Source organism: Callithrix jacchus, chromosome 6 (assembly GCF_049354715.1).
Source record: "Callithrix jacchus isolate 240 chromosome 6, calJac240_pri, whole genome shotgun sequence".
NCBI classification, from domain to species: Eukaryota; Metazoa; Chordata; class Mammalia; order Primates; family Cebidae; genus Callithrix; species Callithrix jacchus.
The window spans coordinates 62,197,188-62,220,440 of record NC_133507.1 but is presented as its reverse complement, the minus strand read 5'-3'; positions in this window follow the sequence as shown (position 1 = coordinate 62,220,440).

Below are 23,253 nucleotides of genomic sequence, written 5' to 3'. Positions count from 1 at the left end.
TGTTGTGTAATTCACTGATGAGTGTAAAATAAACTTTACCCGGTAGGATTTAAGACGGCCTTTAAATCCACTGAAGTTTCTGTGTTATCTGAGGGAATCTGGCCTTAAATCATCAAGCAAATTAAAAATAGCAAAATGTTTTGTTAAGACAAACCATCTGTTCCAAAGCGTCAGAAGGAGAGACTGAGGAAATCTCCAGGAAGGCTCCTAGGGGTTCAGGGATGGACAGATATTCACATGGAGCTAATGCTCCTCTGGGCCTCGCTCAAGTTCATTTATTCCAACCTAGTCTGCCTGGAAAGGAATACCTGAGACAAAGAGAGTGAAAACACCTGAGGGTAAATATTCGTCCAAGTAACCAAGATTCCAGCACTTAATAGCAAGGAAAAAGGAAAACAAAGTGACCCCCTTTCACCATGGTTCTAAACCCTAGCTGCAGAGTAGAATCACCTGGGGAGCTTTGAAAAAAAGACTTAATGTTTGGCCTCACCCCAGGTCAGTTAAATCAAAGTCCCTGGCAGACAATAAATAGGCAATTGAAGGATTTGTTTAAAACTCAGCAGGTGATTCAGTGTGTATCCAGTCTTGAGAACTTCTGTACTATAATAAGAATACAATAGCAATTCTTCCACAAGAACCAAGAAAACCATCTCTCCGATAAAGCCATATACTGATATTTGACAAATTTGACTTCTGCAAATATAACTGAAGGACATGGAGGTCTTAACCCCTAAGGAAGAATGCATCTGTTTCTTTTGTGGGCAAAATAATTTCCTAGAGTGTAAATTATCTTTTTTTTTTCTTTTTAAATTCTGGAAGAGACATTTCCAAGAATATATCATCAGCTTTTTGGCTGGCATGAAGAAGTCACAATCTGGTTACAGAGAGAGCCAGCATATTATATAAGAACAACTTGTCATAGACTAAATTCTGTGCTTCTGGTGTGCACATGAATATTTTTAATAGTGAAGCCAAGGCTTAGATTATTTTTTCCCATAGCCAGCAGTGTTGGATAAAAGATTTTGTCTATGTTCAGTATCATGTTCTTAAATTTGCAAGTCAGAGAACAAATTCAGATGCATAGACATCAGTAGGTTCATTCAGCAGAAAGCAGAGAAAAATTAAAATGTCAATGAACAAACCACTAATTGGACCCAAGTGATTATCAGTGGCTTGGTGCCATTTTATCATTTCAACGTCAGTATGAGTAACTCCAATGCCTGAAGGAAACAACTACCCTAAAAATAGTGTCTGCTGGAGAATGCCTTGAATTACCCAGCTTGCTATGCTGCAACCTTTAGGGAGGTCAACCAAATACTTCCAGACACAATAGAGGGCAGCCTGAGGACTAGGAATATCCAGCTCATGAATAGGCCACTGAAATGGGACGTTTTAGATGATGGTAGAGTGAACTAGAATTGCATAGCAGTTTTAGGAAATTTGTGTATTTGTCAGAGGACCCTTGTCAGAGGCCCACAGTATGAGAAGCAAAGCCTAGCCGCATACAGATAAAGAGGATGGCCAGGTGCATTATCAAGAGAACCATCCTGGCCAGGCAGGGCATCTTGTGCACTAGTCCCAGCACTTTGAGAGGCCAAGGCTGGGGGAATCGTTTGAGCCCAAGAGATGGAGGCCGCAGTGAGCTGTGATTGTGCCACTGCACTCTAGCCTGGGTGACAGAGGGAGACCCTGTCTCAAAAAAAAAAAAAAAAGAAAAAAGAAAAGGAAAGGAAGGGGGGCAGAAAGGAAGGGAGTAAAAGAAGAGAGGAGAACCATCTCATGAGAAGAGCAATGGAAGGAAGGGAGGAAGCAAGGGAGGTATAATTATAATGGAAGGAAGGGAGGAAGCAAGGGAGGTATAATATCTCCCTGTCTTAGCCCTCCTACCCAGATCCTGGACAAAACACAGGAATCTCTCATTTAATATCCTCCTTTCACATCATTCTCAATGCTTGTAAATTTATTATTTAATGTTTCTTCTGGTAGAATGTAAACAAGCCATGCTTCTAATCTCTTTGAGGGAAGGGTCTGCGTCTGAAGCAGACAAAGCATTTAGTAAATATCTGAATGAATGAATGAATCAGTCAAATTACTCATCTATTCATTTTAATCTAACGTATTCATTGATCTCCCTTCCTGCTTTAACAACTACCATATAGAGAACATTCTATCATTTTATCTATTTTAAAATTACATGACCTCTTGACCATCATTCTCATTTTAAATGGCTCTAGATAAGGGAGAATAAGACAGGTCTTTACTTACTCCCACATTACTATAAAACTTGCTTTAAGATTTCTCACCTTTGCCACCTGGAATTATTGAAGGGAGAGGGAATGTGGAAACTATGTGAAGGATTCTAGTTTGCTGGATTCCTATAGATGGAGGTTATACTTTTAGTCTTATCATCCACCTTCATGGGCATAACTAAGTAGTTTAATTGTATTATAGAATTTCATCTGAGAACACAGCAGTACTATGCAGGTGAGTGATAACTGGGTAACAGTACATTTATGTGGAGGTTTGATTGCAGTCCCATAGTTACTGTATTGTGATTATTTTTTAACTATGTGAGCTCCCTGAGGCTTGTTTTTTGTTCTTTCATTTTAGCTCATTTGTTACTCAGAAGCTTTCATATAACAGTTTTGCCTTTTTGATAAGATTTAGAATTACCTTTTAATAATATTGGATTTTAAGCCTAATAAATCAGTGATGAAGAACACTTGTATGAATCATGGAAATAACTGATGAAAGAATAATGAATGCTCTTCCACCCACTGCTGGTTGCTTTAATAATAGCTCTCATTAGGTAGGTATAATTTTGCTAAAGCTCCATCTACATTTACCTGATCTAATAGACGTTTTATGGCAAATGTGAGCTTTTAGTTTCTTGGTTTTAGAGGATCGATAATGTACAAGCATTCTCTTCCCAACTGTCTTTTTATTTTTTGTTGCTTGTCTGTTAGAACTTTATCCCCATTTTCTTTCTATAGTTCCAGTTTCGGTGTTTATTTTCCATCCTACTGTAAAGGGATTGTCACTGCTAGAAGGAGAGCAGGTTGCCTACTTTGTCTCAACTTTCTATCTCTAGCACCTAAAGCCAAGCCTAGGACAATAAAGGCTCTCAATTAATACCCATTGAATTCTTAAATAATATAACTTTATACTCCCACTTTTAGTAAGTTGAAGGTAAATCTGAATGGCACACATTTGGAAGTGACTAAATAGTGAATCTATCCTGCAGCTTTATGGGACTTGACTTCTTGGTCTCTGTAGAACTCTACAGGCGTTATCTATCAGTTCTGGGTGTGTTTTTCTCGTGTGTCATTTGCATTGGCTAAGCCGACCTGTTTTTACTTTCATGTGTCTGTATTTCTCTCCTCTTCCCCTTGAGTCCTGTGAGTAAACTATACCAGAAATATCTCCTCCTCCCCGTTCTCCAAATTGTGCTTTTAAATCATTTCTGTAAACTTTTAACAATTATCTAACTTGGGAAGATTACCCTCAATGATAAAATCATTAGGAATATGGAAGAATCTGAAGCAAGCTCAACCCCCACAAAAAAACAAAATCTAAATAGGGTACTCTTTAACCTTAGGGATATCTACTTCTCAGCCTGTTGATTTGGTTCTTTTATCAGTCCTATTTTTATAAGCCCATTGGGCACAAGAGTATCATGCAATGTATCTGAAACTGCTTCAAGTAATTTTGATACTCAATTCATGGTAAAAACAGTATAGTATCAATTATAATGGCTTTAGTACTATATCCATGCTATGAAAGGTCAGAGTTAAGAGAATTATTATAGATTTCAATTTTTGAACCTTGCTTGAGGTGTATTAAACTATATTATTGCTGTTTTAAAGTTGAATTATCTTTTAAATCAAGTACAAATAATTAAAATTACTTGTCTAATAAATATTTTTAGGTAGCTACTCTGGCTCAAACTTTAGTGATTGGGGGAAAAAACCCGTAAGTTTCCACAAAAGAAGATTAAAACTTAAAGACAATAGCACAAACAGTGTTTTAGTGCAATTGATTTGACTCAACATGTTGTAATTTATTTTAATGTACATAAATCAGTCATGCCAAGAACAATCCATAATATATATGGTATTGATGGATGTATCATAACACACTCTTCTCTAGAATGAATACTTCTGAAAAAGCTGTAGATTTCTGGGCTAAAAGTGTACCGTTAAGAAATGGTTATGTTGTTGGTGAGTTGTTTGTTTGTTTTATTATATAATCACACTTGTGATCTAGTGGAAACCTAAGCACCAAGGTTCATTAAAGTAGATTTGGGCAATACCATGATGTTCAAGAACAGGAAGAGTGTGGATGCTAAGAGTAGGAATTCTGGGGTTAGGAAAGAGCCTTGAAAGCAACATGGATCCCATTTTCTTTCTCCCCTAACAGAAACACAATGTGAAACAAAGGCGTAGTAGACAACAAAACAATTAACATCAATCTGCATGGCCCTTATTTCTTTTTAAAAAATAAATACAATTGTATATATACTTTTTAAATAGGTAAATTATGAAAACAATTTAAATTTGTACATTGCTCCTTTTAAAAATAGGGTTTATTCTCACTCAATAAAGATGATCTGTTTTCAGTAATATACTTCTGTGTAACGTTTTGGGATTTTATCTCAATACAGTCTTTTGACATAGTATGGTAGTTTTTGTTTTTGTTTAACTGCAGGCTTTTATATGTCAACTCTTAATACTCATCACATAGGACAAGAGTTAAAGACAATAAATGGAAATGTACATGCGTTATGTTTTAAACCCTTATCCACTTATCTGACTTTGCTCTGACTTACCCAAAAGTAGACATGGAATAAGCAATATTGTTTTTATTGTTATATTTAAGTATAACGATTTAATTTTTACAAAGTATTACTCTGCATATATCATAGAGAGCTAGCTTGTTGAATTAGAGGTGAGGATGGCTCACATTGCAGAAATGTCTCAGTTTTGTTCCAGTTAGAATTCTTAGCCAAAATAAGCAAGCCATTCTTCATTCTCAATTTTAGCTCTGAAATTAATCCAAAGTAAGTAGCAAAATAAATTGCTGCCTTAGTGTATACCTTTTAACAAAGAAATGTTCATCTACCTCTGAGTTATAAAGATTTTTGATGAGGTTCTGTAAAACACAAATTTGGAATTAAAAAAACTTAAAAACAACTATGCCTTCTACCGATTTAAGCATTCATAGTTTTAGGTCAAACATTCTTCATTTTCTCTATCTATACAGAAGAGTTTTGACACTTCTAAATTACGACTCTCATTACAAAAATCAGATTATCCCGAAGTAATCATTGTATTTCACTCAGAAACAAAACTGCCCTAACCAAATTTTTTACTATACAGTGTACTGTGCTGTATTTCTAAAATACAATAGATAATTGTAGCAACAGGCTATATTTATATATTATTCCAGATGTGTACATGATATTTTGATGCTGCAGCTTTGACACAACCCTAGTGAAGGTGTTGTGTGTGTGTGTGTGTGTGTGTGTGTGTGTGTGATATTAAAGGATATTAGATCCTTTAAAGTGGTCTTTTTGCAAGGAGCAATTTGATGTGGGGGCATTTTTATACAACTTAACCATTATTTTTCACATTTTATAACCAGATGATAGGCAGAATAGGCATTTTCTCTTCATCCCTGAGGCACACTCCACCCAGTGCTACCTATGTCTCCCAATGGACTGGGAATGAAGTGTTTTATGGGTGGAAGAAGGGCCCAGAGGGCAAAATTGCAGAACACAAAATATTCTCAGGCATTGAAACCTAATGAAGTTTATCCAGTTGGAAGTGAAATTACTTAGAGCCAGGAATTCCTTTTTTTTTCTATCTTCCTCCCTTTGGAATGAGAATGTCTATATCTGTTATCTTACGCTGTTCCACCAGTGTGCTTTGGGAACAGACAATTTATTTTCTAATTTCACAGCTTCATAGATGGAAGAGGAATTTTGCCTCTGGATGTCGCCTACCTAGAGTCACAGCTGCACCTAATTTGTATGATTTAGATGACATTTGGGACTTTTGATGATTTTTATTAGATGATTTTTATTTTGAGTTGATGCTGTGATGGGTTGAGACTTTACAGGATAGGTATTAAGATGGGTGAATGCATTTGCATGTGAGATGGATATGAATCTTTGGGGGCCAGAGAGTGGCCAAATAATGGCTCTTCAGACATATTCATGTCCTAGATCCTGAAACCTGTGGTTACTTTATAAGGCTAAAGGAACTTTCAAGAGTGACCAAGTTAAGGATCTTGAGATGGGGAGATTATCCTGGATTGTTTAGGTGGGCATGATGCAATCACAATGGCCCATACAAAGAGGCACAGGAGGAGTCACAGTTAGAGTAGAAAGTGACATGATGATGGAGATTAGAATAATAAGTTTAGAAGATGGAAAAAAGAGCCATAAGCCAAGGAATACAGTGGGCCCTAGTAGCCTGAAAAGGCAAGAAAACTGGTCTCCTCCCCAGACCCTCCAGAAAGAGTGCAGCCTTGCTGACATCTCTACGTCAGCCGATGGAAACTGATTTCAGACATCTGACTCTCATAATCCTAAGAAAATAAATTTGTGTTGTTTTAAGCCGCTAAGTGTGGGTAACATTTTACAGCAGCAATAAGAAATTAAAACAAGGTGTCTACATGAAACTGCTTTACAATGATGAATTCTGGTAGTAAACGGATGCTCCCTTGGATATTAATTCATATTTCTTGAAAAAGAATCAAATACAAAAATAAAACTCTTTGTAATGGGGATGGAAGTTGGAGATGAAGTAAAGGTCAGGAATGTTTACTGCATACATTGCTGGTTACTAACTAAGAGGAATTTCATAGTTTGAAAATACCGTTTTGACTTTTATCCAAACAACTGCACCAATAACCATTTTCATCTTGGTTTTCCTGAATATTTTCCCTGGTGCCCTTACCCTCACCCCTCCAGAGAATTTTAAGATAGACCTGCAGAGACTCTTCTGAAGGTTAAATGAAGTTCAAGGGTTTCAATTCTTAGTTTCCCTGCTGAGACAAAAGATACACTAATTAATGGCTTTTGAGAAGACTTGGCTTTACTGGAAATACAACCAAATAATTCCTCTGAAGAGCTTATATCTAATTGCTATTTTGCATAATTTGATTTGAATTTCTCATGGGAAACAGTTGAATGGAAACAGAGTTGATTATGAATCCAAAAGATTTTTCATCTTAAGTTCGTCATTCTATTTAGGCAGTATATCATTTATAAATTTTATTCAGCAAACACTTCCTGTTTTGCTGTCCTCTATGTGTAGAAATTTTTAGTAAATAGAGTGAGGCTTTGGGGGCATAAAGGACTTATTTTATTAAGTAGAATAAAATCTTTACTATCTAGAACTCTCAGAAAAGTAATGTGGTTTAGATTGAAACATTTTCCGAGTAGAATTATTTTCTTTTAACTGAAAGTCCCCAAATATATATCTATATTTGTGTGTGTGTGTATGTGTAATTTTAAACATTTGGATGGAAAGTTTTATAATATATAAATTATATTTACTTTTGAATTTGAAACAGTATATAAAATAAAACTTAACCTTTACCCAGTGATACGGTATTAACATGAGACATCAACACGTAAGAACCCAGTGCCTGCTGAGATGTGTAAGACCTAGGTATACATGAAGTCCAGGACATGACCGAGAAGAGCCCCAGACATGGCTCTAATATTTCCAAAACTAATGCAAAAAGTACAATACTATCACTTACACAGTTTAGGGAAAGGAAAAACATCTTATGTTATTACCAAGTGAAGAAATTCCTTCACAAGGTCCTCATAAAAAAAAATGGCATGCTCGCATGCAATGAACAAAGTTCTCAACAGCATCCTTGTAGTATTACTGCAATGATTTAAGAGAAGTTTTTCAAATAAGAGCCTTCAGACTGGCTAATGTAATAAAATTTGAATGAAACAATCTCAAGCAGAATCTGCCAAGTCTTCAAATACAACTTCTAAAAGGTTGTGAAACTGTATAATTTGAAAGGCAGTATGGCTTATAGAGTAAGATTTATATTTCTTACACTCTTAGGTGAAATCTGATGTTTGTATCATTGATCATCTCTTATTTTGATTGAAGTTCCTTCCCTCATTCATTTGTTCTTCCCTCTCTCGCCTTCCTTTCTTCCCTCCTTTCCATTGTTGTTCTTCCTTTGCTTCCTTTCTTTTTTCTTTCTATTCCTTTTTTCCATCTCCTCTTCCTTTTTACAATTTCTTTTTAGATTCCTTTGCATTTAAAATGCTGAGCCCATTTTTCCTGAGGCAAATATGAGAAAAATTATTTTTAAATCTCAAATCATTGAAAAAGTGCAAGGAGAATCTCTGCCCTCTCAACTCCGAAGGCACTGTATTGAAGTATTATTAACATGTAAAACCTCTTGGCACATTCTATTATTCTCTTCTCTCTGACCCTTTAATTGTCCTGACCAACCAAGAATGTAAACAGCTTCTTGAACACTAAGGGAATGGAAGAGAATTAAAGGAGAGTGATCATTTTCTACTCAAATGTTTTATATTGCATATGTAACAAACGAGTTATTAAGAAACATTGGTGTCCTGTCTTTTCTTACATTATAGAATAATCATCTAAAGAATGAAAAGCTTTTTCCCCTGTACACCGTTCTGTTCTCAGATTCTGAATTTTGTTGTCCTGCGAGTAGATGGAGCTAACCCTTATTCCACCTAAGAACATCATCATCTGTTAAAGACAGCAGAACTATGACGACAATTCTGTCTTCCCACATTCCCAGTGTAATTCTAGGTACTGCCAGAACCTAAGAAAGAAGGCAAGAAGCACCAAGATATCACATCTTACTCAATCAACTAGGTGAATAACTTTAGCCAACCCTGGATTTGACTCGATTTGTAGAAAACAAAGTAATATGACATTGCTTGCACCTCAAGTGTTGTGGAGCAATTAATCTTTGTTACCATACAATATGATAACATGGAACATTTTTATATACCCCTGAATTTTAAATCCTGTTCACTGGCCTGTATCTCATTATATATAAATGCTTTATTCTTAAACTTGAACAAAGTTTATGTTTCAGTCTCTGAGGATATAATCAAGGTTAGTTATGCAATTAAATAGATCAGGATCCAAGGAAAGACCAAAAGGCTTTGCTTTTCATACTCTCAGTCTGGGTCTAGTGATTACAAATTCCATTAGATAATGAGAAACAACATTTCATTAGGTTTTGCCTCTCTCTAGTCTTTTCTCTCTCTTCTTTTTTCCCTTCAGTGATAGTGCTATCCCTCTACTCTACTGTTTTCTTTAGTTTTATCTCTATTGCTATCTCCCTATTATTCTCCAAGACTTTAAAAATGATAATAACTAATAGATCATTTTTATTGAGAGTTTAATGTGTGCCAGGTGTAACTCTTACATTCATGACACTTATTTAGATTTGGAGGAAAGGTAAAATGAAGAACAAAGCTATTGTACTTTAAAATGTTATGAAAGACACATTTTGATATACATTTTAAAGTGTTTACAGTTCATGAGAAGAATACCCATCAAGAATATTTATGAGAGAATCCTCTACAATAGGTCTGACTAGACTAACTGCTCAGAATATCATTAAATGAACCACTCATTTAATTTATCCCTCCCTTAAGTATGTCTTAGGTGCCCACTATATATCAGGAGTTGGACCAATAGTTGTAGATACAAAGCAAAGAAAACTTAGTTCTCATCCACCAGAACCTGCCAGTGTCCTATAGAGTGTCTTACATTTCCATGATGAAGCTCTGTCTTTAGGGATCTCTGTTCTGACACCAGTATATTTAATGCCAAGGTGACATCTGTCAGCACAGACCTCATATGCCAAGACTTTACTAACCGCAAATAATCCACAGGGCTCACAGCAGTTTGAGCAGCTCTAGATATGGCAAACTGCCATGGCCATGTCTGTCTGACAGAAACATTTTTACAGCCATTACAGGGCAGCTTCTCATTTAATTGAGATGCCTTGGATAGCCGTGGTGCAGGTGGCTTCATTAGGTGCATGACAGAATGCAGTTTACCACAGCCTTCTGAAATTCTAGGAACATGTGAACCAGCAGGAGCAGTACATACCAAGAATTGAGTTAGAAGCCCCCAACCAGAAAACATCATCAAAACATGTGTTAAGTTTCCCTTAGAATGCATACACTATATTATGTTTCTTAGAGCTCAGAATAGTTGTTAATTTACAGGAATGAATAGAAATGAATTGGATAAAAAATTTAATTTAAAAAAATTTAAATTTAAATTCTTCTGAAAAATATAGTTGCAACCAATTTAAGTGTAATATAATAACACCTGTGCCACTAGAAAGTATATTTTTAGCACCAAGGCCAGATGGCTTACACTCATTCTCTTTTCATTCTTTTTTCTTTTATGTCCAGTGATTTAAAATCATGACATGTTCCAGTTGTTTCATATTTTAGCATTTATTGTATTGCTTTCAATTTTTTCTGTTTCTTATTTCCTTCGTTTTTTCTCATTCATAGGAGCAGTATATTCCTTTACCTAATCTTCACATTATTCTTTTTTTTCAATTATATGGCAAACCCCCTTTCCTCCTAGTGAAATATCTCCTACAGTCCTTTGTCTCCTACTTTAGGATGAATTGTTTGTTTTCTGGGCATGCTGTAAAGTTGTCATTATAAGACTTCTTTTAGCTTTACCTCTGGTATTAGAGACATTATTTTCTGGGATTTTATATTTTCCTCTGTCTTGTTTTTACCCTCATTCTGCTAATGTATATCCTCAAGTTGCTTTCTCAGAAGGAGGAATTAATGACTAAAGAAGTAAAAGTCTGATAGTCACGTCAGAATGTGTCTATTGTATTCTTATTCTTGCTTAATAACTCTATCAAGCATACAATTCTAAATCTAAAATTATTATCCTTAAAACTTGAATATGTTACTTCAATATTACCTCGTATATACTGTTGCTCATTAGAAATCTGATTCCAGAGTGAAAAGTTCTGTTACACGTGATCTGATTTTTAGTCTCTGTAAGATTTTCTCTTTCTTCTTGGAGTTATGATATTTTATATCAGTGTGTGTGTGTGTGTGTGTGTGTGTGTGTGTGAGAGAGAGAGAGAGAGAGAGAGAAAAGGTAGAACAGGCCTTTCCTAATTCATTCTGCTTGAAGCTAGATGAGCTCTTTCAATTTAAGCGCTTGTTTTCTTCAGTAATGTGCAATGTTTTTTGTCACATCTTGATAATGTCTTCCCTTTTTATTTCCTCTATCTTCCTTTTCCTGAAATCTTTTTAGTTAGATCTCAGATCTCCTGAATAAATTCCATTCATTTTTATATTTTGCTCATATTTTCCATCTTCTTTTATATTGTGATATAAATTATTCCATTGTGTTTTATCCATCAGCACCTGTCTGTCCACTTCCTGTCTGCTTTGCCAGCTGAATCTCTGTTAGGCTTTTTCGATAGGGAATGCTGTGGGTTACTATACCATGCCTAGACCCTGAAGATACATTAACTTGCAGAAATTTATGCAAACTCATTCATTGCAGATCTCCTTCTCAATTCTGTTTTATTCACTGTTGTAGACTTAAACTTTTCCTTGTGCATCTTCACTGCCAATTCAGTGAGATTTGAAAAGGGCTGGAGGGAAAACCTGTGTGACAATTTCGCCATCTTGAACTGAACAGGAGGCACATTTTTAATAGCTCAATTTGGTGAATAGCTTCTGAAAAATCTGGCTTTGCATAGGAAATATATCCCAAAAGCCTGCATTCCCAGACAGGAAACAGAAACTGCAACCTAAACTTCCACAGAGAGGAATTAAATAGGAAATTACTATACTCAATCCAATAGTGGGAACTTCTAACAGACTGCTTTGGCTGTCTGTTTTTTAGTCCCCTTTTTCTCTGCACAGATATGTAATCAGCTTAATTAAGTAGGCAGGTCTCATATGATATAGTTAGAAATCATCATTATTTTTATCTTCCACATTCCCCTTAATCTGCTTGGGGAGGGACTGTATGTTCTCGCCTCTGGAAAAGCCTGTGACAAACTAAGAGTCACTTTAAATTACCAGAGAATCTCAAGTAATTAAAATAGTTATATCACAGATAGAATAAAAATTCTGAATTTTATTTAAAATTAACTTTCCATCTTTTTTTTGTCTCTCTTCCTTCAGGAGGTAACCCTGAATTTTCAGCTCAATTGGAATTTGAAGAAAGCAAGAGAGAAAGATAGTCTTGCATTCTCTGAGTTTAGCAGATGTTTGAAACTGACTCTCTCAATGGAAACTTTTGTGAATTCTGTGAAGAGTCCCACATTGGGTCCTTCTGTCTGCAACTGCCTTGAGATAGGCAGTGTTTCTCCTTTGCCAAACTTCTCCTGCGCTCCCCACAGTGTAATACACAGGCTCTAACCCTTGGAGTCCTCTTGTCCTGGCAGGCTGCCTTCTTTAACAAGACCTTTTTTACAATGACCTTCTCACTAATCCACTGCATCCCCAACTGCAGGAGATCCACATCAAGTTCTCTGAATTATCCCATAGAATTCTCTGTCACTTTTGTTTGAGATTAGAAGTCTCAGCTCCATTCTCTTCAAAGAAGTCTTCCTTTCAAATTTCAGCAGTCATGATGATCTCTCTCAGAATTCTCTTTGGCCAGCCTCAGCTATGGCCTTCAAGCCTCAGCCAAAACCGAGAAGGGAAGAGTCACATTTTAACTGCTTGTTACGTGCAGGCTAATACTTCTTAGGACGCAGTATTCAGGACAAGTTTGAATTGCTTTGGGGAAATTCTGTGAACTAAAGAAGATTATTTAGGCTTGAATGCCGTAACTGGAGTAGAAGCTCATTAAAACAAGAAATTAAATGGAAATGAATGGGTTGTTGCCAATAAATGGTATGAGACAGTCCCTAATTTGGACATAAAAGGTTCTGAGTGAACACTAAGAATGGACTAGCTTTTAAGAAATTCAGATGGCATAAATTTTAGTAAGATTTGGTTGAGCCAAATTAAATAATAACAATATTATAGATAATTTTATTAGGGGAGCTAAATGTTAAAATACCTACCAGTGTTATCATAATATGACAAAGTAATTTTAATTTCTAAAAACAATTCATAAAGGACAGTGTTTGAATTTGATCTTAATGAATAGTGGAAAATTTTAATTTCTAAAAACAATTCATAAAGGACAGTGTTTGAATTTGATCTTCATGAATAGTGGAAAGTCATCAACTTAAAAATAATAGTCATCAGTTTTAAAAAATTACAGTAATATTTCTAATAAAAATATTTCTAGTTTGTCTTATGTGTGAGAACACCATAATTTTTTTAAAGTCAAAATACCTGTCAAATAAGTTGGAACATGGAAACATGCATTTAGGCAAGATGATTTGTAAAGTTACTAAATTCTGAAAAACCACTCTGATAGAATAGCTAATTGAACCTCTATTTTGGTTTCAATGAGAAAATGAGACTAGAATGCAAATGCAAGTTAATAGCTAAATATCTGCTAAGTGTTGTTGTATACTAGGTACTTTCTCAGTCGTGGATGGTTTGGGTTTTTTTGTTGTTGTCATTTGTTTTATTTTGTTTTTTGATATGGAGTCTCACTCTGTCACCAGGCTGGAGTGTAGTGGTGCAATCTTGGCTCACTGCAACCTCTGCCTCCCAGGTTCAAGTGATTTTCCTGCCTCAGCCTCCCAAGTAGCTGAGACTACAGGTGCATGCCACTGTGCCCAGCTAATTTTTGTATTTTTAGTAGAGACAGGGTTTCACCATGTTGGCCAGGATAGTCTTGATCTCTTGACCTCATGATCTGCCTGCCTTAGCCTCCCAAACTGTTGGGATTACAAGTGTGAGCCACCTCGCCTGGCCACTCATGAATGTATTTTAATTAAATTAGTCTTCACAAAATACCTAGGAGGTAGGTATTATTATTTTCATTGTATACATAAATAAATATAACATAGGGAGTTTAAATAACTCTATGATAATACAACCAGTAAGCAGCAAACTTAAATCTCAAGTCATGTGGCATCAGAGCTCTGGTTTTAATCATTAAGCTGCTGAAAGTGACCAGACTTTTGTGAAAAAAAAGAAATTATGGTGTAAGATTTCTGAAGTTCCTGAGTTAGTCATGTTTCCATGACATGACATTTTGAAAGATGATTTGAAGAGATTGGGGATTTTTCAATAATGCAATCCTGAGAGTTCAATTAAAATTCAAAAAATTTTAACAAGCATAATGTGGAATAATAGGAGGACACCCCTACCCTAACCCCCCGACTCCCAGTTGCATTCACCTATAAATAATGAGCAAGATTTGGCTAAAGAGCACCATGTTTTTTAAAAAAAAAGACTCAGAGTTTTGGCTGGTACAAATATGGTCTTGGCTGACTTCGTGTGAGGCCAGTGAGTTATGTGGTCAATATTATGATTTACATAAGCTGATGATGGCATGAGGAGTAGTGGCAAAAAAGGGAAGGGAAGCCCTGCTGTAATCTGCACTGACATGGCTAGACTGGAATACTGCACACAATTACTGACACACTGGCATATTCACAAAAGAGACAACTCTATATGGAAAGAACCTGAAATAAGGTTGGTGAGGAATAGTTGACTATTATCATGGAAAGGGAAGGAAAGGAAAAGAGAGAACATGATCTTTAAAAATATGTAAATGTTCAGGTCTGATCATGAAGAGAGACTAGGGTTAGATTTTGTTTGTTATTTTTTGGGGGTCCCAAGAAGCAAGGACAGAGGCATATGAATAAAAGGTTTCAGGTCAACATAAGAAAGTTGTCTTAGTATGTTTGTTGCTGTAAAGAAATACCCAAGCAGAGTAATTAAGAAAAGAGGTTCATGGACAACGATCCAAGATGGCTGATCGCTAATATCTCGGGATTGCAGCTCCCAGTGAAAGCTCAGAGAACGAGAGGACACCACACTTTCAGACAAATTTTTGTGGCTCACGGAGCAGAAGATTCCCAGTGGAGTTGCCGCATGGGTTGCCAGCGCGACTCTTGTGGCCGGCACAGCAGCTGTTGGTGCAGAGTAAACGGGACTGGTTCCCCTTCTGACCAAAGTTTGGAGCTCCGGGAAGGCAGAGTCACCTATTACGTACTCAAGAAGGAAGCCAGATTGGAGATTCCCAGGCAGAAAAGCACCATCAGTCTTAACACCGCTGTTTTTGGCCGGCGCGGTGGGTTGCTCATATTTCGGCCCTGGGAATTAAGAACTTGGATGTCCACTCAGAGACCTAATTTGAAAGTTGGTAATTACAAAGATGACAGGTGGATAAATTTACAATGATGGGAAGAAACCAGCATAAAAAGGCTGAGAATACTCAAAATCAGAATGCCTCTCCCTCTAAAGAGGATCACAGTTCCTCATCAACAAGGGAACAAGGCTTGATGAAGAATGAGCGCATCCCATTAACAGAATCAGGCTTCAGAAGATGGATAATAAGAAACTTCTGTGAGTTAAAAGAACATGTTGTAGCCCAATGTAAAGAAACTAAGAACTTTGAAAAAGGTTTGACAAAATCCTAATGAGAATAGACAACTTACAGAGGAATATAAGTGAATTAATGGAAATGAAGAATACAATACGGGAACTCCGAGAAGTATGCACAGGTTTAAACACTTGAATTGTTCAAGCAGAAGAAAGGATATCAGATGTTAAAGTCCAACTGAATGAAATAAAATGAGAAGACAAGATTAGAGAGAAAAGGATAAAAAGGAATGAGCAAAGTCTCCAAGAAATGTGGGACTATGTGAAAAGACCAAATTTACGTTTGATAGGTGTACCTGAATGCCACAGAGAGAATGAATCCAAGCTGGAAAATATTCTTCAGGATATTATTCAGGAAAATTTTCCTAACCTAGCAAAACAGGACAATATTCAACCCCAGGTAATACAGAGAACACCACAAAGATATTCTTCAAGAAGAGCAACCCCAAGGCACATAATCGTTAGATTCACCAGGGTTGAAACGAAGGAGAAAATACTAAGGGCAGCCAGAGAGAAAGGTCAGGTTACCCACAAAGGGAAGCCTATTAGACTTACAGCAGATCTCTCAGCAGAAACTCTACAAGCCAGAAGAGAGTGAAGGCCAATATTCAACATCCTTAAAGAACAGAACTTTCTGCCCAGAATTTGATATCCAGCCAAACTAAGCTTCATAACTGAAGGAAAAATAAAATCTTTTATGAACAAGCAAGTTCTCAGAGATTTTATTACCATCAGGCCTGCTTTACAAGAGCTTCTGAAAGAGGCATTACACATAGAAAGACACAACCAGTATTAGCCTTTCTAAAAATATACTAAAAAGTAAAGAGCATCAACATAAAGAAGAATTTACATCAATGAATGGATAGAACACCAGTTAACATCAAATGGCAGTAATCCTAAATTTAAATCGACTAAATCCCCCAATCAAAAGATACAGCCAAAACCCAATGGTATGCTATATCCAGACCCATTTCACATGCAAGGATACACAAAGACTCAAAGGGATGGAGAAATATTTACCAACCAAATGGAGAGCATAAATAAATAAATAAATAAATAAAAAGCAGGAGTTGCAATTCTCGTATCTGATAAAATAGATTTTAAAGCAACAAAGATATAGTGGTAAAAGGATTAATGCAACAATAAGAGCTAACAATCTTAACACCCAGATACATAGAGACTTAGATTCAATGAGACAGAAAATTAATAAGGATATCCAGGACTCAAACTCAGATCCGGAACAAGTAAACTTAATAAATATTTATAGAGCTCTCCACTTTAAATACACAAAATATACATTCTTGTCAATACCACATCACACCTACTCATAGGTTTAAATGAAATATTGATTGGCCATTTTTTTTTTTTTGAGACGGAGTTTCACTCTTGTTACTCAGGCTGGAGTGCAATGGCGCGATCTCGGCTCACCGCAATCTCTGCCTCCTGGGTTCAGGCAATTCTCCTGCCTCAGCCTCCTGAGTAGCTGGGATTACAGGTACGTGCCACCATGCCCAGCTAATTTTTTGCATTTTGAGTAGAGACGGGGTTTCACCATGTTGACCTGGATGGTCTTGATCTCTTGACCTCGTGATCCACCCGCCTTGTCCTCCCAAAGTGCTGGGATTACAGGCTTGAGCCACCGCGCCCGGCCCTGATTGGCCATTATTAATACCCATTTTTTTAGAATAAAGCAACATTTCTGTTCTCTCTCCCTCTTTTTCTTCCTCTTTCTTCCTCTCCTTCACTCCTTTTTTTTTCTTTCCTTCTCTCAAAAAAAAAAAAAAAAAAAGAAAAAGAAAAGAGGTTCATTTGGCTCACAGTTCCTCAGGTCGTGCAGGAAGCATGGCACCAGCTTCTGGCTTGGTTTCTGGTGAGGGCCTCAAGCTGCTTCCACTCACAGTGGAAGGTGAAGGGAGCCACTGTGTGCAGAGATCACATGGTGAGAAAGGAGACAAGGAAAAGGGGAGGGAGGTGCCATGTTTTCAGCAGATTCCATGGGAACTAATAAAGCAAGGACTCACTTATTACTGCTGAAATGACACCAAGTCATTCATGAAGCATCTAGCCTTCTTGACCCAAACACCCCCTTCCATTAGGCCCTGCCTCCTCCATTGGGGATTAAATTTCAACATGAAATTTGGAGGTGGTCAAACAAGCAAAGTAATAACAGTAATACTCTTGTGAAAATCAGGGTTGACAAAAATAAAACGGACTATATTGTGATTAGTGATTGTTTAAGTACTAAGCTGGAGAAAAATTCAGTTAATTAACAGGTTGTAGTGTTTTGTGGCTTTGTTTCTTTTCCAATCAGTACAACTTGTTTACCTGGTACTTTGTGACTGATAGGCTCAACTTGACTAATTATTTTGAAACTGTGAAGATACATCTCAGTCAATATAAATGTGTTCACTACAATGTAAGTCCACTTTTCCTAGTAAAATTGATGTAAGATGACACAGTCATTCTTCACTCAGTACAGTTTGCTCGAAGACATCTCCATTAACAAGAGCGTTTTACCTAACTGTAGACTTCAAATGCTTTAGTAATTTGTACTGTGCTTAAATAAAGCACATCCTGGCATGAAAATGAATGAATGCCTCCTGGCACTCTGTGCATGTATTCCTCAGAGTTTATGATAATTAGGATGCTTGTTTAATTGCTGTCCCTTTATTTCCACTGAGTTGTGGCAGCTAAAGAGCAGCTTTCAAACCATGTGTGTTACATACATAGGTAATTTATAAACTCATTTTGCTTTGATGAGCACAGGAAAAAAATCCCATATGTCAATAAGCCAATGTTTTAATTATTGTATCCCCACCATTATGGCTGATGGTACATTTGTTTTCACTCCTTGGACAGGAAGGATGGGGCTTTGAGTTACTGCCCTTAAGGATTGAGTCATTTTAGCCATGATGAGTAAGGACCATATTGATATAATAGTTTTTATATAATAAGAATTCTTGAGATTTCTAATAGGTAGAGCCAGTTTTAAAATGCTGTTATTTAAGTATATATAAGTATAAAGTAGCTGTCAATCACATCAGCAGCAAATATTTAATTCTATATTAGTATTAGTAAATAATTACTACAGTTTGAAAGGACTATGTTTTAATAATACTTTTAATAAATGTGTCCAATTTATTAAGAATGTTTAAAATATATTGAACTTCTGAGTGTTGTTAATATTAGCTATAACAGTGCAATAATTATTTTCCAAATGCTATTCTTCTTATATAAATCTTACAGAAATTTTATTATAATGAACCCAGTTTCCTGAAGTGTTAATAGGTCAGAATAGCTCAGAATTTGAGGTGATATTGTTTCTTATAAGGAAATCATTTGCAAGTTTATGTTAAAGAAAGGAAGAGATCAAGATAAAGAATGCATCACTGTCTTTGTTACATGTTCAAAGGGTTTTCTTTCTGTACATATATTTGAAACTATGGAATGAATTACTCATTAGCTTCCTTATGCCTTCCCTTTTTATGTGAAATGTAAAATTTTAAATATAGTATGTGGTTTTATTTAATCCCATTTATCTTAAAACTTATTTTGCTTTTGGCTGTGATTTAAATTGAATTTTCCCATAGAGAATCATGAAATAAACAAATCTGACTATTATCCAGAGAAGCTCAAAAAAGTCATAGAGAATTATATACTCTAAGGACTCCAACAGAATTATATTCAACAAATACTGCTGAATAAATGAAGTGTGTAAACATGATGGATGGCTAAATAGAAGAAAATAAAAGACCAGAAAGAAATATTAGAAAATAAAGCAGCTGTTGTGTAAGGATAGATGGTATTTGGGGAAATATTTTTGTTCTGTTAAGTTTTAACATAATTGAAACATTTTAAAGTAATCATTTAAAATGAGAACCCAGTGCAACTTCTTGGTAAGTTGAAAACACAAGTGTTTTGACCCTAGTTTATACCATATACAAAAAGCAGTTCCAGAGAGTGTGTAGAAATAAATGTGAAGGACAAAACAATAAAGCTTTTAAAAAGAAATTATAGGGGAAACTTCATGACATGGGGTTAGCCGACATTTCTTAATCAGAATGTAAAAAGCACTAGACTTTTGGTTCTAAAATGGCAGTGTAGAAGCAAGCTGGATTCACTTCCCACCGCAGAAACCCAGAAACAAATATAGAGCACCAAGATTTTTCACCAGCAACAACCCGGAACTCAAATATGGGATGAAGCAATTCCTGGAGCCACAGAAAAGTGGAGAAACTCCAAGCAGATAGTAAAAGAATTAGACTCCTGCATCCACAATGCCCTTCCCCCAAATTCATCCCAGCACCAAGCACATAGGAAATCTCCCCCCAACTCACAGTTTATGTGCTTGAACAAGTGAAGTTGAGATGGTCAGCCAACTTCCCCACTTCTTGGGTTCATTGCAGAAGACTTGTCCTGGCTTTAACCCAAAGGAATCATCATGACTGAGTGAAGGAAGAAATACCCTTGATGACAAACAGACACAAAGAAGGGGGCAGGACTGACATTCCCAGCCATGGAAACTCTATCACTAGACCAAAGGAGATACCAAATCAGACTGGCTGCTCAGCAACACCATGCTGTAGGATGGTACATGCACAGATACCCTGGGGATGGACACCAACTCAGCCTTCCCATCCTGCTGGGATCATCCCTTTGAGACCCACCCAATCAGAACTGAGAGTACTTCAGTCATTTACTAGTGCTGAGGTGAAACTGGGCTTATAGTGCCAACCAGAGCTGAAAAGGAAACACTGGAGTTAAACTGTGTACTCTCTAATTGGCCAAACTGGCATTTATGGAACATTTCACCCAACTGCCACAAAATACACATTCTTCTCATTAGCACATGGAGCATTCTTGAGAATAGACCATATCTTAGACTACAAAGCAAATCTGAATGAATTTTAAAAAATAGAAATCCTGTCAAGTATCTTTTCTGACCACAGTGGAACAAAACTAGAAATCAATAGCAAGAGGAACCTCAGAAAATACACAAATACATGGAAATCAAGCAACATACTCCCTAACAACCAATGGGTCAATGAAAAAATCAAGAAGGAAATCAAAAATATACTGAAACAAATGAAAGTGAAAATATAACATACTTAAAGCTATTAGATACAGCAAAGCAGCACTAAGAGGGAGGTTGATAGCCATACGTGCCTGTATCAAAAATGTAGAAAGACTTTAAATAAACAACCTAACCATTCATTTCAAGGAACTAGAAAAACAAAAACAAACCCAGCCTATAATTCGTAGTAGGAAAGAAATAAAGATCAGAGCAGAAATAAATGAAATGGAGACAATACAATGTAGAATATCAACCATAAAAGTTGATTTATTGAAAAGATTTTTTAAAAAATCAATATACGTTCAGCTATGCTAAGGACAAAAGAGAGAAGACCCAAATAAATAAAAACAAAAATGAAAAAAGAGACATAACAGGGCCGGGCGCGGTGGCTCAAGCCTGTAATCCCAGCACTTTGGGAGGCCGAGACGGGTGGATCACGAGGTCAAGAGATCGAGACCATCCTGGTCAACATGGTGAAACCCAGTCTCTACTAAAGATACAAAAAAATAGCTGGGCATGGTGGCGCGTGCCTGTAGTCCCAGCTACTCGGGAGGCTGAGGCAGGAGAATTGCCTGAACCCAGGAGGCGGAGATTGCGGTGAGCTGAGATCGCGCCATTGCACTCCAGCCTGGGTAACAAGAGCGAAACTCCGTCTCAAAAAAAAAAAAAAAAAAAAAAAGAGACATAACAACTGAGGCTTCAGAAATACAAAGAAGCATTAGACACTATTATGAACAATTATACTTCAATTTGGAAACCTAGAAATAATGGATATATTCCTGGACACATATCACCTACCCAGATTAAAACACAAACCTCAACAAACCGATAATAAGTAACAAGATTGAAGTCTAATGGAAAGATTCCCATTAAAGAAAAGCCCAGGCTTGATTACTTCACTCATGAATTCTACCAAACATTTCAAAAAAAAAAAAAAACAACTAATGCTGATCCTACTCAAACTCTTCAAAAAAATTAAAGAAGAGGGAATACTTTAAAACTCATGTTATGAGGCCAGCATTACCCTGATAATAAAAGCAGACAAACAAACACACACACACGCACACGCACAGAGAGAGAGAGAGAGAGAGAGAGAGAGAGAGAGAGAACTACTGCCCAGTGTCACTGATGAATATAGACGAAAAATCTTCAACACAATGTTAGCAAACCAAACACAACAACACATTAGAAAGATTATTCACCACAACCAAGGCAGATTTATCCTAGGGATGCAAGGATGGTTGAAAATACACAAATCAATGAATGTAATACATCACATTAACAGAATCAGAAGCAAAAACCTTATGATTATTTGAATAGATGCTGAAAAAGCATTTGATAAAATTCAGCATCCCTTATTATTAAAAATCCTCATCAAAATGGATAGTGAAGGAACATATGTCAAAATAATAAAGGCCATATGTGACAAATCCACAGCTAACATCATACTGAACAGGAAAATATTGAAGACCTCTCCTCAAAGGAGATAAACAAGACAAGGATGCCCACTTTCACCACTTTTACTGAACACACTGATGAAAGTCCTGGCCAGAGCAATTAGGCAAGATAAAGAAATGAAAGACATCCAAATTGGAAAGGAAGTTAAACCTAGAAAAACCTAAAGAGTCCAACCTAAGAAAAAACTGTTAGAACTGATAAAAGGATTTAGTCAAGATACAAGACACAAAATCAACATACAATAATCAAAAACTTTTATATATTCCAACAGCAAGCAATCAGAAAAAACTCAAGAAAGCAAGCCCATTTCCAATAGCTACAAAAATAAGATATACCTAGAAATTAATCAAAGAAGTGAAAGATGTATCCAAAAAAAACTATGCAACTCTATTTAAAGAAATTGAAGAAGATATACACACAAAAATGGAAAGATGCATGTTCATGGGTTGGAAGAAGTAATATTGTTAAAATGGCAGTACCAGCCAAAGCAATTTATAGATTCAGTGCATTCTCTATCCAAATACCAATGACATTATTTACAGAAATAGAAAAATTCTCCAAAAGTTTATATGGAAGCATGAAAGATCCAAAAGAGCTAAAACAATCTTTAGAAAAAGAATAAAGTGGGCCGGGCGCGGTGTAATCCCAGCACTTTGGGAGGCCGAGGAGGGTGGATCACAAGGTCAAGAAATCGAGACCATCCTGGTCAACAAGGTGAAACACCGTCTCTACTGAAAATACAAAAATTAGCTGGGCATGGTGGCGCATACCTGTAATCCCAGCTACTCGGGAGGCTAAGGCAGGAGAATTGCCTGAACCCAGGAGGCGGAGGTTGCGGTGAGCCGAGATCGTGCCCATTGCACTCCAGCCTGGGTAAGGAGCGAAACTCCGTCTCAAAAAAAAAAAAAAAAGAATAAAGCTAGAGACATTCCCAGACTTCAGTTTGTTGTTGTTTTGGTAAATATAAAACTGGTATTTGTAGGTAATCTGACCTTTTCTCTGGCTGCCCTTAGCATTTTTTCCTTAGTTTTAACCTATGAGAATCTGATCATTATGTGTCTTGGGGTTGCTCTTCTCGAGGAGTGTCTTAGCAGTCTTTGTATTTCCTGAATTTGAATGTTGGCCTGTCTTGCTAGGTTGGGGTAGTTCTCCTGGATAATATCCTGAAGTG